Source organism: Alexandromys fortis, unplaced genomic scaffold (genome assembly GCF_014885135.2).
Source record: "Alexandromys fortis isolate MF-2015 unplaced genomic scaffold, M_Fortis_MF-2015_v1.1 scaffold_55, whole genome shotgun sequence".
In the NCBI taxonomy this organism is placed as follows: Eukaryota; Metazoa; Chordata; class Mammalia; order Rodentia; family Cricetidae; genus Alexandromys; species Alexandromys fortis.
Genome location: NW_026067936.1, coordinates 340,641 through 359,991, shown reverse-complemented (window position 1 = coordinate 359,991; position 19,351 = coordinate 340,641). Strand labels below are relative to the sequence as shown.

The window sequence follows — 19,351 nt, the reverse complement described above, 5'->3', positions numbered from 1 at the left end:
CATGAAAGAGTTAATACTGTAAAAACAATTAGCTTTATATTCTCTTTCATAGCTCATAAAATTAATTTCTGAGAAGAGCTCCATTACTAAAATAGGAAATCACTGCATTATACAGCATGCTGCTATATTTTTATCTAACCACTGTTTTTTATAGCTTTTGTGTTTTACTATAAAACCTACCTGTTGAAATAGGAGCTGAGGCGGGGCTGCGTCCCCAGCACCCTGGCTGCCTGCTAGCTCATGCCCGAAATAACAACACACAAACTGTATTCATTTAAAGACTGCTTGACCCATTTCTATCTAGCCTCTTCTAGGCTATGTTCTAACCAATAAAATGGGCCAAGCCAGTTTCTTTATTAGCCAATGACCTTCCTCCATCACTTACCCAGAGTTCACTTTTGTTTATGATATTGTATTATTTATGGTCTTTCAGCACTCAAGACTTATTCCCATCTTCTTCTAATGCTTCTATAAATAAAAACTCAAAAGATTGAGCTGGGATGTAGTTCACTTGGTAGAGCACTTGTCCGCCATGTGTATAAGCCCTGGGTTCCAGTGCACTCCAAAGTAGAAACTTATACTTACAGGCACCTTCCCACCTAGACTCTAGGAGTAAAATGCACTCTGCCACCTGGGCATGCTCAGGGGATCTTTGAGGTAAAAATGAGACAACAGTAGTCTTCCTTTTCTAGCATTATTTCCTAATGATAAGCAGAGTCATGAAGAAAAGTGTTCTGGTGTCCTGTAGATAATAATGACAGCCAAATTGGCATCTCAGGACCAAGAACTCACAACTTTTAATAGAACCTTCCTATTTCCAGTTCTCCCTACTAGAGAAATACAGGACAACTTTACAGCCTGGTAGTCACTTCTGCAGGAGTCTTAGGCTCCAAAGCCTAACTTATCAGCACTTCAATGATTTCATAAATACCTAATTCCAACATTAACTTCTTTAAGTACCTACCACAACTTCTGTATTCTGGTCCAAATCCTGACTGTTACTGTTAAAAAACACTGAAAATGCAAACAATGATAAAAGACAATGCTGCTTTATTAAAGTTGCCCTGCAACATCTTGTGGATTCCTAAATATACAATGTAGAGTAAGAATATCTCTGGAATGAGGATATTAGAAGACTCAGAAAAAATCTTTCTATAGGCTCAGGATTTCATAGGTACAATAATCTCCAATGTCACCAAGATGTAACAATCTAGAAAAAGAAACCTTCTCTCTTTCTGATTCTATGCATGAAGTCTGAGACAAATGAAGAAAAAAAAGTAGTGAGGTTGCATGTGTGTGCACACCTGCATTCAGCTGCAGCTCCTGAGGAGTCATTCACACGTTTTGAGACTGGGTCTCTAACTGACCTGAGGTCACTAAATCGGCTAGGTTGTCCAGCTAGCAAGCCCCAGGGATCGCCCTGTCCCCATCCCACAGTGCTGAGATGAGATTACAAATGCACACTAGCATACTTGGCTAAATGTTACACTGGCTCTAGGGATTAGATTGGGTCCTCAAGCTTGTGATCAGCCTGAAGTGTGTTTATTTAAACAAACAAACAAACAAACAAAACACTTTAAACTGACTGCGGGATTTAAACAGGCACTTAATATGAAATATAAAGATCATAAAAATATAAGTTCACAGAACATTTACTAAAAACATTTAAAATACTAAAATTAACTAAACATTTCAGCCATTCAAATTCCTCTGTAGTGTAAAAGCTCAACTCAGTTACTGAAAACCAGAATTAAGTTAAAGCACGCTTTTGGCAAGGATAAAAAAATACCAACTCATTTAGGCAACCTCCTTGTCTTGCAGATGTGTTAGAAGGCAAACAGGAAGCCACATACCACTATTGCCACAGTCTGCTCAGGAGATGAGTTCCTCAGGCTTCTTTTCCCGGTTTTGTTCTTTTGTACCAAGACAGAAACTACAGATGGGTATTGGTTCAGCAACCGGCTGCAGAAAAAAACACAATTGATTGTACTACTAGTACATTTTTTAGTAGTAACATAAAATTAAAATTAGTTTTACATTCTGAGTTTACATAACTTTGGGACAATTATATCACTCTTCCTAAAATTCCTACTTAGTAAGTTTTCATAAAGCTTGCTTTTAGCCAAAGTGTAAGCACAAAACTAATTTTATCTAGGATCGGATCATTATCTGGGATACATGTGATCTGGAAAAACATATACAAAAGCATAATATAAGATAGAACACAGTTAAGTACTATAAGAAACAAGAAATAAACACTACTACTCTATGTAGTACTGGCCTAAGAGAGAAATTCCCACTGTGATTTGGGGGACAAGATAGGGTACATTTAACACTTCCTCCACTCCTGTTAATGAGTACTTAGTAAGCTGGTCAAGTGACAAACACATAAGAAGCAAAGTGTCTATTTCACCTTCAAAGTGCTTCCCTCTACCCCATACTTGAAATGGAGAAAAGGCAATACAGTTATTATCAATAGGAAGGACTCTGATGTACACAATGCTAAAGCCAGTTTTAAGTGCAATGCTTCTGTGTAAGGGAGGAAAACCAGAAAGAAACAAAACAAAACAGAAAAGGGCTAAATCACTTTATAAAACTGAAGAAATTGATCTTTTAAAAATCAAGAAAATGTATACATTAAATATTTTCCACTTATGTTTAGTTTTAAAGATTTTTTTTAATGTATATGAGTACTTTGCTGGTAGGAGGTATATATGTGCATTTGTACATGCCTGGTACCTAGAGACCAGAAGAAGCTGTCAGATCCTCCAGAACTGGAGTTACAGATGGTTATGAACCCCCATGTAGTTCCTAAAATTTGAACCTGGGTCCTCTGCAAGAGCTGTATGTTCTAAAACACTAAGCCATCTCTCCAATCCATTATTTTCAACTTTTATACATAAACTATATCCTTAAAAGGCTAATAGTAATTTACAGTTGAAGAAAGGAATGAGACTCTTCCCCAATCACTGTGTGTGTCCGTGTGCGTGAGTGCAGGTATGTGCCATTGCATGCATGTGCAGGTCGGAAGAAAACTTCAGTTATTTTTGGTCTTTGCCTTCTCCCCTTTGAGAAAGAGTTCTTGTTGCTTGCTCCTGCATTCACCAGGGTATTTAGCCCATGAATTTCAGGGTATTCTGTCTCCACTGCCCACCTCATGCAGGAACCTTTATGTAAGTGCTGGAGATCCAAACTTGGGTACTTATGCTTGCCTAGGAAGCACTTAACGCACTAAGCTATCTCTCAAGACTTGGATTTTATTCTTCAGGCAAAAATAAAATAAAGTAATTAAAAAAAAAGAGCAATAAGTTAGTGAGCCAGATGAAGCTGGCTATGTAGCTCAGTTGGTAGAGTACTTGCCTAGCACGCATGAAAACCTGGCTCTGATCCCTAGCACCACATACACCAGGTGAGGCAGCACACACCTGTAAAACTAACACAGTGCTTGTGTGGACACTGTAAGAACTACAGTAAGAAATGAACACTGTTATAAAGGGAACAGAAAGCAGACAAGAAATCGAAAAAAAAAATGTGGCTTCAATATATGGCATGAAAGGTAAACCCATTTTATAAAGTGGAAGAGTGGATAGAACAGTCAAATATGCAAGCGAACAGGTAGAGAAACAAGTAGGAACACACTACAGAACAAGGCCTATAGCTACTCTTACTTGTGCTTATTAATTCTAAAGAAGCTGAATTTCCAGCCACAGTACTCCAAGTGCACAACATATATCTAGCAGCTAACTGTAACAAACAACGGTACAGAACGATTTCGAACGTAGCAAAGGTTTAGGGAAAAGGGTGACTTTTAAAGTGCAGGTATAGACTGGTTTTAACAATGTAGAGTAGTGCAGAGATATATGTGCCTTGGGGCAGGAATAGTAAAAATGGGGAAAGCTGAACATGCCATTTCTTATAGTTTTACTTATTTCTGGAAAATAAGAAAATTGGGGCTAGATTTTTACTTCAGTAGTAGAACACTTCCCTGGGTTCAGTCCTCAGCTTTAGGAAAAAGGAAAGAAGGGAGGAAGGGAAGGAAGTCAACTGCCAAAAGTGTGTCATGAATCAGCTAGATGGAACATTCTACAACACAAGAAAAGCAATGATAGAAGAATTTCAGAGGTAAGACTAGCTGAAGCCAAAAAGAACCTAACAAAAACATTGCCTATCAAAATGGAGAGTGGAGGAGTTGGGGAGATGGCTCAGTAGTTAAGAGAGCTTACTTTACAATTACAACAACCAGAATTTGGATTCAAGCACCCATAAAATAAGCCAGGTATTCTGCAAACACCTGTTAATTACAGCTCTGGTGTCCTTTTCTGACCTCTACACATACTCATACACAGGTTCACACAAAGACATACATACACAATAAATACTTCTTTTAAAAATGGAGAATGGACACATATTTCTAATCAAGACAACATCAGAAAAGCATGCATCAATAAAGAAAACAGAGGAAAGAAAGGTGGAGTCCTTGCAGAATAGCCTCCACCTCTCTGCTACAATAAAGGGCAACATCTCCGGCCAGGTATGGCAATAACTGCTCTTACTCTAACCCCTGAGGCAGAAGAATCAAGAACTGGAGGCCAACCTGAGGTACAGAGCAAGAACCTAACTATACATACAGCTAGACATACAGACAGATACACAATAGATCTATGCAATAATCTGTTTCAAAATATGTCTTCAATGATTTTTCACTCAATACCAAAATTAATGTAATTTTGTCATTTGCAACATGGATTAAACTGGAGGACAGTACATAAAGTGAAATCACCCAGTACAAACTGGGCTTTGTTTACCACAAGTCAAATTTACTGAGGTCATTCAAATCTATTCATTCAAGCAGTGTGTGGGACATTACAAACTGGCTGCCTTGTTACTTGTTCCTTTAAGGCAATGATACATGACTAAACCTGTCCTGGGTTCATGAGAGGGTGGGTGAATACAGGCAACATGAAAGCAGCAGGAGACGAGAGAGACTAGAGGACTCGAGGGATCAGGAAGAGGAAGGAAGGGAAGGGGATGGAAGAAATGTTAGTAACAATGTGTGTGGGACTAGAGAGATGGCTCAGGTTAAAAACACTGGCTGTTCTGAACCCAGGTTCAATTCCTAGCTCACAACTGTCTGCGACTCTAGTCCCAGAGGATTTGGTGCCCTCTTTCTGCCTCTGTGGAGATCAGGCACGAATATCGTACATAGACATACGTGGGGGAGGGGGGAGCCTATACACTTACAAAAAGAAAAGAAAAACATATGTTTTGAAACTAATTATTGTGTATGTTAACTTAAAATGTTTTTAATTTGAAAAAACAAAATTCAACATGCAAAATAGGAGGAAAAGTACATGTGTATGTACAAAACGACATAAACAAAAGAAAGTAGTGTGATATACTGACCTATTGCTTCAGATCAAGTAAAAAATATTTTTTTAAAAGAACACAAACAGAAGACTATTTTAAGCTTCCCAAGTAAGACTCTACATCTTGTAGCATCACTGAGACAAACTGAACAGTACTGGTAATTCATAAAGGTCTACAAGAAACCAGACAATATGCTATATAATGACTGTTCATAGAGTTCCCATGATTTATATAAAAGTAAACTGATTCCTGCAGCTAAATTTACACTCCATTAAACACAGCAGCCAGAGTGAACCCGTTAAGAGTTAAGTGAAGCATGTGATTTAGTTGCCTCAAACCATCTAGAACAAGTCTCCGTTGCAGATTAAAATGCCAAGTGAGCCACAAGACACTGTGTGACCTGCAGCAGCCTAACTCCAAATCCTACCCACCACACACATCTGACCTCATCACCTACTGCTCTAACCTCCATCACCTCTGCTTCCGTTTTCCTCACAAGTCAGGAAAACCAAATAGACTGGATCAAAGAAAAACATCCCCTCGCCATATAATAATCAAAACACAAAATAGACAGGTTAAAGAAAGAATATTAAGAGCTGCAAAGGAAAAAGGCCAAGTAACCTATAAAGGTAAACCAATCAGACTTACACCTGACTTCTCTATGGAAACCATGAAAGCCAGAAGGTCCTGGATAGAGGTTCTTCAAAAACTAAGAGACCATGGATGCAAACCCAAACTTCTATACCCAGCCAAGCTAGTATTCACTATCAATGGAGAAAACAAGACATTCCAGGATAAGAACAAATTTAAACAATACGTAGCCACAAATCCAGCGCTACAGAAAGTAATAGAAGGAAAATCGCAACCCAAGGAATCCAACATTGCCAACACTGACTACAATAACTCAGGAATCTAGCGAACCTTCACCAGTACAACTCAAAGAAGGGACACACACAAACTCTACTACCGAAAACAGTAAGAATAACCGGAGTAAACAACCACTGGTCACTAATATCACTTAATATTAATGGTCTCAATTCACCTATAAAAAGGCACAGGCTAAGGGATTGGATACGAAAACAGGATCCAACATTCTGCTGTTTGCAAGAAACACATCTCAACCACAAAGACAGGCATCTACTCAGAGTAAAAGGTTGGGAAAAGGTCTTTCAAGCAAATGGTCCTAACAAAAAAGCAGGTGTGGCCATACTAATTTCCAACAAAACTGACTTCAAACTAAAATCAATCAGAAGAGATCGAGATGGACACTTTATACTCATAACAGGAACAATTCATCAGGATGACATCTCAATCCTGAATATCTATGCCCCTAATATAAAAGCACCCACTTATGTAAAAGAAATATTTCTAAAACTCAAGGCAGACATAAAACCACACACACTAATAGTAGGAGACTTCAACACACCTCTCTCTCCAATGGACAGGTCAATCAGACAGAAACCTAATAGAGAATTAAGAGAATTATTGGAGGTAATGAAGCAAATGGACTTAACAGACATCTACAGAACACTCCACCCAAATAGGAAAGAATATACCTTCTTCTCTGCAGCTCATGGAACCTTCTCAAAAATTGACCATATACTCGGAAACAAAGGAAACCTCCACAGATACAAAAGAATATCAGTGTCCACCTGTGTCTTATCAGATCACCACGGATTAAAGTTAGATGGCAACAACTATGCTACCCCCAGAAAGCCGACAAACTCATGGAAACTGAACAGTCAACTACTGAACCACACCTGGGTCAAGGAAGAAATTAAGAAAGAAATTAAAGTCTTCCTTGAATTTAATGAAAATAAAGAGACAACATACTCAAACCTATGGGACACGATGAAAGCAGTGCTAAGAGGAAAGTTCATAGCACTAAGTGCCCACTTAAAGAAAACAGAGAAAGCATACATTGGGGACTTAATGGCACACCTGAAAGCTTTAGAAAAAAAAGAAGCAGAGGTGCCCAGAAGGAGTAGAAGACTGGAAATAATCAAACTGAGGGCAGAAATCAACAAAATAGAAACACAGAAAACAGTCCAAAGAATCAATGAAACAAAAAGTTGGTTCTTGGAGAAAATCAACAAGATCGACAAACCCCTATCCAAACTAACTAAACAACAGAGAGAGAACACGCAAATAAATAAAATCAGAAATGAAAGGGGGGACATAACCACAGACACAGAGGAAATCCAGAGAATCATTAGATCTTACTATAAAAGCCTGTATGCCACAAAACTGGAAAATGCAAAAGAAATGGACATTTTTTTAGATAAGTACCATATACCAAAGCTAAACCAAGACCAGGTGAATGATCTAAATAGACCTGTTAGTCGCGAAGAACTAGAAACTGTTATCAAAAATCTCCCTTCCAAAAAAAGCCCAGGACCAGATGGGTTCAACGCAGAATTCTACCAGAACTTCCAAGAAGAGCTAATACCTATACTCCTTAACGTATTTCACAATATAGAAACAGAAAAGTCATTGCCAAATTCCTTTTATGAAGCTACAGTTACCCTGATACCAAAACCACACAAAGACCCAACCAAGAAAGAGAATTACAGGCCTATCTCACTCATGAATATCGACGCAAAAATTCTCAATAAAATACTGGCAAACCGAATTCAAGAACACATCAGAAAAATTATCCATTATGATCAAGTAGGCTTCATCCCAGAGATGCAGGGCTGGTTCAACATACGCAAATCTATCAATGTAATCCACCATATAAATAGACTGAAAGAAAAAAACCATATGATCATTTCATTAGATGCGGAAAAAGCATTCGACAAAATTCAACACCCCTTTATGATAAAGGTCTTGGAGAGAATAGGGATACAAGGGTCATACCTAAATATAATAAAAGCTATCTACAGCAAACCGACAGCTAACATTAAATTAAATGGAGAAAAACTCAAAGCCATCCCACTAAAATCAGGAACAAGACAAGGATGTCCACTCTCTCCATACCTCTTCAATATAGTGCTTGAAGTTCTAGCAATAGCAATAAGACAACATAAGGGGATCAAGGGGATTCGTATTGGAAAGGAAGAAGTTAAGCTTTCGTTATTTGCAGATGACATGATAGTATACATAAGCGACCCCAAAAATTCTACCAAAGAACTCCTACAGCTGATAAACACCTTTAGTAGCGTGGCTGGATACAAGATCAACTCCAAAAAATCAGTTGCCTTCCTATACACTAAGGATAAGGAAACAGAGAGGGAAATCACAGAAGCATCACCTTTCACGATAGCCACAAAGAGCATAAAATATCTTGGGGTAACCCTGACCAAGGAAGTGAAAGATCTATTTGACAAGAACTTCAAGTCTTTGAAGAAAGAAATAGAAGAGGACACCAGAAAATGGAAGGATCTCCCTTGCTCTTGGATTGGGAGGATCAACATAGTAAAAATGGCAATTCTACCAAAAGCAATCTATAGATTCAATGCAATCCCCATCAAAATCCCATCAAAATTCTTCACAGATCTGGAGAAGACAATAATCAACTTTATATGGAAAAACAAAAAACCCAGGATAGCCAAAACAATCTTATACAATAAAGGAACGTCTGGAGGCATTACCATCCCTGACTTCAAACTCTATTACAGAGCTACAGTATTGAAAACAGCTTGGTATTGGCATAAAAACAGAGAAGTCGACCAATGGAATCGAATAGAAGACCCTGACTTTAACCCACAAACATATGAACACCTGATTTTCGATAAAGGAGCTAAAAGTATACAATGGAAAAAAGAGAGCATCTTCAACAAATTGTGCTGGCAAAACTGGATGTCAATCTGTAGAAGAATGAAAATAGACCCATATCTATCACCATGCACAAAACTCAAGTCCAAGTGGGTGAAAGACCTCAATATCAGTCCAAACACACTGAACCTGATTGAAGAGAAAGTGGGAAGTACTCTAGAACACGTGGGCACAGGAGACCACTTCCTACGTATAACCCCAGCAGCACAGACAGTAAGGGCCTCATTGAATAAATGGGACCTCCTGAGACTGAGAAGCTTCTGTAAAGCAAAGGACACTGTCGCTAAGACAGAAAGGCAACCCACTGACTGGGAGAAGATCTTCACCAACCCCGCAACTGACAAAGGTCTGATCTCCAAAATATATAAAGAACTCAAGAAACTAGACCGTAAAAGGCTAATCAACCCAATTATAAAATGGGGCACTGAGCTGAACAGAGATCTCTCAACAGAAGAAGTTCAAATGGCCAAAAGACACCTAAGGTCATGCTCAACTTCCTTAGCGATCAGGGAAATGCAAATCAAGACAACTTTAAGATACCATCTTACACCTGTCAGAATGGCTAAAATCAAAAACACCAATGATAGCCTTTGCTGGAGAGGTTGTGGAGAAAGGGGTACACTCATCCATTGCTGGTGGGAATGCAAACTTGTGCAACCACTCTGGAAAGCAGTGTGGAGGTTTCTCAGGAAATTCGGGATCAACCTACCCATGGACCCAGCAATACCACTCTTGGGAATATACCCAAGAGAGGCCTTATCATACAACAAAAGTATATGCTCTACTATGTTCATAGCAGCATTGTTTGTAATAGCCAGAACCTGGAAACAACCTAGATGCCCTTCAATTGAAGAATGGATGAAGAAAGTATGGAATATATACATATTAGAGTACTACTCAGCAGTAAAAAACAAGGACTTCTTGAAGTTTGCAGGCAAATGGATGGAAATAGAAAACACTATCCTGAGTGAGGTAAGCCAGACCCAAAAAGAGGAACATGGGATGTACTCACTCATATTTGGTTTCTAGCCATAAATAAAGGACATTGAGCCTATAATTCGGGTTCTTAGAGAAGCTAAATAAGAAGGAGAACCCAAAGAAAAACATATAGGCATCCTCCTGAATATTAACCTTCATCAGGCGATGAAAGGAGACAGAGACAGAGACCCACATTGGAGCACCGGACTGAAATCTCAAGGTCCAAATCAGGAGCAGAAGGAGAGAGAGCACGAGCAAGGAACTCAGGACCGCGAGGGGTGCACCCACACACTGAGACAATGGGGATGTTCTATCGGGAACTCACCAAGGCCAGCTGGCCTGGGTCTGAAAAAGCCTGGGTTAAAACAGGTCTCACTGAACATAGTGGACAATGAGGACTACTGAGACCTCAAGAACAATGGCAATGGGTTTAAAGCCTACTGCACGTATTGGCTTTGTGGGAGCCTAGGCAGTTTGGATGCTCGCCTTAAGAGACCTGGATGGAGGAGGGTGGTCCTTGGACTTCCCACAGGGCAGAGAACCCTGATTGCTCTTTGGGCTGACAAGTGAGGGGGACTTGATTGGGTGAGGGGGAGGGAAAGGGGAGGCGGCGGTGGGGAAGAGACAGAAATCTTTAATAAATTAAAAAAAATAAAAAAAATGCAAATGAAAAAAAAAAACAGCCTTGGCCTAGTTGATAGGGCAGAACTCAGGTAGGCGGGGAAGACAGAACAGAATTTTGGGAAGAACGGCAGCGTGGCAGATGCCATGATTCTTCCTGAGACTGACGCTGGTTAGAATCTTTCCTGGTAAGCCACAACCTCATGGTGAACACAGGTTAATAGAAATGGGTTAGATCAAGATGTAAGAGTCGGCCAACAAGAAATTAAAGCTAATGGCCAGGCAGTAATTTAAAAAAAAATTCATTTAACTTTTTATGAACTTTGTCAGCAACTCAAATAGTAATCTTAAAAAACAACCACTCTGACACAACACAATCCAAAGACATAGTTTTGACACTCACATGAAGAAGAATGACAACAGGTACACACTAATGGTGATTGTTTTCCACAAATAAACCACTATGTCTCTGTACCAATAGAAAACGTTTTAACTGAATGGTAAAAACACTGGAGTTCATAACTGTTTTTCAAATGTGAGCTGAGGCATTCTGGGTAATATTCAGTGATGCTGTTGAGGCAGTGCACAGTGCTCATGTTTGAGGTTCAGAACCAAGGACACAGAAATTGTACAATGTGATACAGGTGAGCAATACCACAAACATTTGGTTTATTACACATTTGATTTTCATTTAATTTTTGTCTGTTGCACATTCAAGACCTTCCACTGTTATTGCATTTTTTTAAGCCCCACATTCAGTTATATGACATTATGGGGTTGCATCAAGTGTAAAATGTTGAGCCACTTTTTATAAAGATGCACTGCCCCTTTAAGCACCATGCTGAGATATTCCTAATAGTCACCAGATGGCAGCATTGAAACAAACACATGAACTTTTGAAACCATCTTTGAAAAACACACAATAAGAAAACTAATCCAGTGACTTCGGTTATTTGAAATTTATAGCATGAAATATATCTTACATAAGGGGCATTTTTGAGACCTCCAAATTTATCATGAGATACAATCTTTTTAAAGCCTAGTGAAAATTAGAATAAAGAAAATATATGAACAGGTATTCAGGAAGAGCCTGTCTCAAGACAAAAAGACATTCAAGAAGTACCTAATTCATATAACAATGATACTGACAAAGACTAGTAACACTAACATGAGACAATAGATGATTGTGGTGGTTTGAATGTAATTGTTCCAACAATCAAGTAAATATAACTACAAATTAATTTTCTATCAAAGATATATAATTCACAGAACTTAATTTTTAGCAGATGCAAAACACTGAAAATATCTATTGCCAAAGCATCCTGTTATATATATAATAAATACCTAAAAGATAAAGACTAGGTCTGGACTATTCTCAGGAATGCCATCATGAAGGAAATGAAAAAGATGTTCAAGTTGAGTACTAGGGGGCTGGAGACATGGCTCAGTGGTTAAGAGAGCTTATTGCTCTTCCAGAGGACCTGAGTTTGGTTCCTAACACCCAAACAAGGCAGTTTATAACCCCGGGCCTATAACTCCAGTTCTAAGAGACCAAACACTCTCCTCTGGCCTCCACAGGCACCGACCCACACAGCATCCAAACACAAACAAGCACATAAATAAAATAAGTCTTTCTAAAACAATGAGAGGTGGTGGTGATGGTGGTGGTAAAAACTTGACACCGAAGCACCATGTTTCCCTTTAGCCAGGTTAAGTCTTCAATCTCCGTTTTACTGAGCAGTCCACTTCCTCCCTATAATCACCTTCCACAGCTTCAGCTCCTTCCAAATCCCTTTTGATAGTTTATGTCACACTCTTTAATTCTTCCAATCACACCATCATCACCTTGAGTATTAAATGGACTAAAATGAGACTTTCTTGAAATTAGATTACAGTGTCAGAGAACAGTGTTTATTTCCAAAGAGGTCATTCAGTTATGTATGCAAAATCACTAGATTCTATAATCTGGGGAACTGTAATTAGGTGTAACTAAATTGAATTAATTTTATCACTAATTTATTCAAGAGCATCAACAATCAGATACAATGGTAAGATTGGTGGCAAAAGAAAGTCAATTAGATTAGTAAAGATCAATTTCAGCTTTCATTTTTACTATATATGTCAATTTAAAAATTTAGATTAATCATCTAACAGTAAACTAAATGACTTTCTATTACTTAGTTGGGTGACAAACAATAATAGAAATGCTTGTTAAATTTAACTTCTTTAAACATTTTTATTACATTTATTTACTGTGTGTGTACTCGTGTGTACACATGCCACCCTTGTACACAGACAGAGAACAACAGCCTTTGGGAGCTGGTTCTCCCTCTTTGAGGCTGAACTCAGACTGTCAGGCTTGGCAGCAAGCACCCTTGCCTGCAGAGCCATCTTGCTGGCCTGCTGAATTTAAACTGAATCCTAAGAAGCTGTGGAGGCTTATCTTCCGAATGTTTAGGGATTATCTGAGAGTTGTCTGTCAGTGACACCCCATCTTCCTCAGTCATCCAAACAGGTTTTCCAAATGATGATTCCTTTGTTCTCATTTCTACTTCAGTTTCTTTTATATCCCTGACTCTTGAGGTTTAACATGCAATCTCTTATATGTACTGACACCCTTGGCTTTATGTCCTAACTGTTTTCTACACACTGCTGTCAGATTAATCCTGAAATGTTTTACCCAATTACTCACAAGGCTCAACCTAACATTCCAATGGTTAACTGCTACATGCTAGCATCCAATCCCTTCTCCAAGTACCAACCTCCCTAGCATTCTACCTTCCTCCACTCCTAATCTACTCACCTGTTTACAAAGGGTTCTGTTGATTTCAGTCTTGACATCTGGAACTTAAACTGTAAGCCTGGTTGGCCTTGGACTTGCAATCACCTTCTTGCCTCTGCTTCCTGAGTGCTGAGACAGGCTTGAATCACCACACCTGGCCCAAGGTAATACCTTATGTTCTTTCTCCAAATTATTTTATCCCTTCCTTGGCAGTCCCTTGTGTCCTTCCCTTGAGAATCAGTTGGAGTATTGCTTAGAGACACACTGGGTTCTCCCAGTTCTAGCATTATTCTGGGCAAGACATCTCTTTAGTATAAAGGGGTATGATAACCGACACACTTAACCTTTAAAGTAATCTTGAAGACTGAGATAACATTAGAAATTACCTACTTGAATACAAGAGCGTTAAGAAAAGAGTATTTCTATGCTAAGATACACATACATATAAATATACGAACAAACACATTCCTAATGGCTTAGGAGGAGCAAAATACTACTAAGCAAGACCTTTGTGTTCATGGCAGTTTAAAAAAAAACTGCAATTCTATGCACTTAATCCACTTGAACAAACTTATGAGCAGCACCACTTTTCTCAAGGTTTACCAAGAATAACTGCTGACATGCCACAAGCTTGAATTACTGTGAGCCCAAAAAGTATACACACAGCTACGATTTTAGATACGTACTGCCAAACTGAATTTTCAAGAGGCTACCCTCACATCAATACCGGATGTATCAGCTATAAGATCCTGTCTGTTTCCTGCTCACCCCTCTGTTGTCAGGGTTTTCTGTCCTGCCCAATTCCCGTAATCATTAAGTCCCAAAGAAATCACACAGAGGTCTACATTAGTTATAAACTGATTGGTCCATTAGTTCAGGCTCCTTATTTAACTCTTATAACTTATATTAGCCCATTATTCTTGTCTATGTTAGCCACATGGCTCAGTACCTTTTTCAGCGAGGCAGTCACATCTTGCTTCTTCTGTGGATAGATCAGGATAGCCAAGGAATGGGCTTCCTCCTTATCAGAATTCTCCTATTCTCATCGACTTGCCTCTACTTCCTGTCTGTTTGTCCCACCTATACTTCCTGCTTGGCAACTGGCCAATCAGCATTTATTTAAAATATAATTGAAAGAATACAGACCATGGTCCCACACCACCCCTCCACATTATTCATTATGCTCTATATCCTCTAGTTTTCCTCTGCCAGATGCCTTTCTATTAGTCATCATGAATAGAGCATGCACACACACAGACACACATGTATTTGCACAGATATAAAGATGAAGAAAAGACAAATGTGCTCCTTCCAGTCTATATTATAGTCCTACAAGCACCATCCTACTATTGGACCTTTTGCTAGCATTTGTAGCCTTCTACAGTCTCAGCTTTTCTCAGGACTAGACTCATCATGTTCACAAATACTGCCATTAGAGGGGCAATATATCCTCATAAGGCAGTGCTGTCATCTAAGACCATCAGAAAACACAGATATTTGCATCACAATTTGTGACAGTAGCAAAATTAGTTATAAAGTAGCAATGAAAATAATTTTACAATTGGAGGCACCACAGCATTGAGGAACTGTATGTATTAAAAGGTTGCAGCATTAGGAAGATTGAGAATCACGGTCATATGGAGCCCCAGCATTGTGGGGTCCTTTGTCCAAGCCTTTGGAAGCAACCAGGCAGCAGGTTCTCTTCACAAAGTTGAGATAGCTCCATGTAGCTGCTTCTCCAACTACTGAAAAACTCAAACTTCTCTCTTGGTTCCCTCAGCCAAAGAGGTAATAACTGCTTCAGTAAATTAACACCTTCTCTGTGTTATTTCAGTGTTCCTTTTCTTTTCATTTCAGATCTATCTGCTTTATCAACTCTCTATACTACTCTCTCCAAAGAAATGTCTAGTGTTGACTTGCATTTCTCTGGCTAGGTCTGGACTGGTATACTGTTAGATATCTTAATAACTTGGCATACCTAGTTAGTCTTTGGCATCAATTTAACTGGATTCAGAATGAACATAGAAAACATACCTTTGGGCGTGTCTATGTGGGTGTATCCACAAAGGTTTACCTGAGCATGGAAGACCCATATTACCATGAGCAACACCATTCCTACAGTCTAGGGTCTAAACTGCATAAAAAGGAAAAAGTTAGCTGAACACCAGCATTCACTCCTAGGGCTTTCTGGCTGAGGACGCAATGTTATCACCTGCCTCCAGTTTCTACTGATACAACTGCCTTGCCATGATGGACTGGGAGCCCAAATGAACCTGTTCTGCAAGCTGCATATGCAACTAAAGCAGCATACTCATCTATTTGCAGGAAGTCAGCAAACCAAACTGCCTTTCCTTCAAAATGCATATGTTGAAGTCTTAACTCACAGTATCTTTCTGTATTTGGAAACAAAATCTTTAAGAAAGCAATTAAAGCTAAATGAGGTCAAAGGACAGAGTCCTGATCTACCAGGACTGACATCTCTTAGGAGGAAGAAACACACCAGGAAGTAGTGGTGTAAGCCTTTAATCCCAGCACTCTGGAAACAAAAGCAGGTCGATCTCTTGAACTGTAGACCAGTTCAAGGCCAACCTGGTCTACAGAGAGAGTTCCAGGACAGGCTCCAAAGCTACAGAGAAACAGATACCCTGTCTCGAAAAACATAAAGGAAGAAACACTACAAGAATATAAGCATAGGAAAATGCCATGAGAAGACATAGCAAGAAGACATCAATCTGCAAGGCAAGAAGTCTCAACAGAAACAAACTTCATCGGGCCCTCATTTGAATTTCTAGCATGCAGAACCATGGTAAAACAAATATCAGCTGTTTGAGCCACCTCGTCTATGGGATTTGGATATGGCCGTCTTAGCTATAAACTTAATGAACTCATATCATACTAGTCTCATCTTTAATGTTACCTCCACCACACACCGTGAAGCCATTGTACTTATAAGGATTCTGGGGTCGATGCTGAGAAACAAAGCTGTAATAAAGCCAACTCCCTGTTCTTAGCTCATATACTGCTACTGAAAGAATAGTGCAGATACACTAAGTGTGTGATAGCATAGCATGGACCATTTTAAGGAACAACTCAAGGTGCCCCACTGAACCTATTCAAGATACGGCTGTCCCAAACTACTGCAAACACAAAGGACTGGTACCTGGGTCGTGGGGAGAATCTCATGTTATTTTCTAAAGAACTACGAAGCTTCAAATATGTATTATTATGTATGTGAGTGTTTTGCCTCTGTGTATGCAAGTGCACCACATGTGTGCTTCTCCAACTGGAGTTACAGAAGGTTATGAGCTGCCATGATAGTACTGAGAACAAAATCCAAGTCCTCTGCAAGAGCAGCAAATGTTCTTAACCACTGAGTCATCTCTAGCTCCATCAATTATAAAGCTTTTTAAAGACTAAGAGTTTAGCCTTGTCATTAAGCTTCAGGAAAGAATAACAAGTTGGGGTTTTGTTTTTCTTTAAAAAGCAAAACAAAACAAACCCAACAACCTTTGGTTTTGCCTTTTCTTTAAAATCACTGGCGGTCTAATATTCTGGATACTCAACTTTATTAGCAATCTTGAAAATAAGAATCACAACTGTCTTCCTTAATGCAGTAACAGTGAACAAATGAAGCAGTTTCAGCTCTGCATAAGGCTATGCCTGATGCGAACCAGCAGTTACAGTTCTGTACTTCTGGACTGGGGTGTGGCTCCATGGTAGAGGACTTACACTCACTACTTCCAGAAATACAACAGAAATCAAAGCACTTCTATATATAAACAGAATTACATAGTAGCCTTTGGCCCCCTTCCCACAGCACAGCACATCTGACATTTACTCATGGTAATTGCTGTATATCACAGTTTGTTCCTTTTTGTTGTTAGTAACATTCTCTATAAGAACAGACAACAGTTCATTTATCTATAGTCTAGATGAGAAACATCAATAAATAAAAGTTATTTTCAAATTTTGGTTCTTATGAATTCAACCACAGTAAATGTTTGCATTTTAAACATCAGTAGTTTCCTAAGCTGTCTTCAAAATTCTTTGAGAAAATAGCTTTCTTCCAAAAAAAATTTTTTTTCAAAACAATTTGAGTTAATTATCAGTACCTTATCTTTTCCACACACACACGAGCATACTGTATGTCAACATAATATAAAATTAAGATTCTTCTTTCAGACTTAAATATGTTCTTCCTTCTTCATGCACAACACAAAGCCTTAAGGGGTTAACAAGTTAAAACGTGATGACAGTGGCTTTCAAAAGAAAAGCCAGGGTGATGTAAAGATGGAGTGCACAGTGACGTAATGCTCAGTAAGGAAAGCCTGACAAATGAGGCTGTACACCTACAGAGATCAGGGAAGGAGGCTGAAGCAGCTAGCTTGGTTTCACACTGCCAATATTTTGGCAGATGTTAAATTTCTTCTGCTGTTTTTCTAACCAGAAGTTTATCTATGTAAAATCACCACATCTAAAAGTTGAAAGGAGGAGCAAGAATAGAAAAGCTATCTTCCAGGAACCCCTCTGTGCACATTGGTATGGCACAAAGATGTCTACAAAGATAACGTGCTGCACAGACTCCAATTCTGCAAGTCTATGTGTACACAGATGCATGGCTCCATTGAAGGCACAATTGCAGAAAAGGGAACTGTCACTGGGGAAAAAAAAAAACAACCCATAATTAAAGTCTTGGCTCCCAAATAAAGCATCCCTACTAAAACTGTTCTCAGTCCTTGGAACAAAGAGATGAGGGTTCTAGCCTGATAGAGAATAATTTCTGCAAAAAAAAATCTGACCTGATCTGCCATCCCATCTAAAGCACGTGCCACAGAAATAAATCAGTAATGTTTCTGAGGAGAAGAGTATTCTATCAAATAACAATTATAAAAATACCTAATGTACATCCACCACTTTCAATTTTTCATTGGGGAACCAACACTGACTTTTAATAAACAGTCCAGATATTTAGTAACATAGTCTTGTCTCTACCTAAGAAAGACTCCTGTTCTAGCACTCTGCTACGCATCTGTAGCCTATGTACAAACGTGTGTGTGCATAATAGTTATATTGAAAGCAAAACCGTAATCTAGGCTATAAAATTAAGGGCTCTGAATTTGGAGCTCACTGAGTTTTATTAGTTTCTATAAATGAACACTCTACCACCATATGTCTTAGCTATCCCCAAACACAATACAAAGTCACACTTGTAGTATTTTAAGAAACCAGTTAATTTTATTTTATTTTATTGAGAAAGGGTCTCATGCATCTCCCCAAAGTCACTGTGTAGCCAAGGGTGCCCTTGGACTTCTGATCCTTTGCCTTTTACCTCCTCAGTACTGAAATTACAGGAATGTACCATCATACTCAGTTTACATGGTAGCAAACCCAGGTTTTGGGCCTTCTCAGAAAGCCCTCTACCAACTCAATTATTACCTCACCCCTTTTTTGAGCTAGTCAATTTAGTCTAGTCTAAAACCCCCAAACACTTTAAGATCATAATGCTGTCATTTCTAAAACTACTACAACATCTGGGGCAGGAGAGACGGCTCAGCACTTAAGGACTATGTACTGCTTTCCCAGAGGACAATTGGTACCCAGGAGTGGCTTCATAAGTACCTGTAACTCCAGCTCCAAGGGATCTAATGTCCTCTCTGGCTTCATGGGCATTGCACTCACATACACTAACCCACACTCAGACGCACACATACACACACACACACACACATAATTAATAAAAGAAATCATTTTTAATGGATGTGTTTTTCCTGCATATATGTGCACCTCTTGCACACCTATTGTGTGTAGATAATGGTACAAGATGAC

At 39.0% G+C, this 19,351-nt stretch overlaps 1 protein-coding gene across 1 annotated transcript in view; it reads right to left on the bottom strand.

Moving 5' to 3' along the window:
* Window positions 1–19,351, bottom strand: part of Kat6a (lysine acetyltransferase 6A) — an 83,204-nt gene that overhangs the window by 40,966 nt on the left and 22,887 nt on the right. Inside the window, exon 3 of the mRNA XM_050146683.1 lies at window positions 1,854–1,962. The gene's annotated coding sequence lies outside the window, so the exon portion shown is untranslated. The remainder of the gene's footprint in view (window positions 1–1,853; window positions 1,963–19,351) is intronic.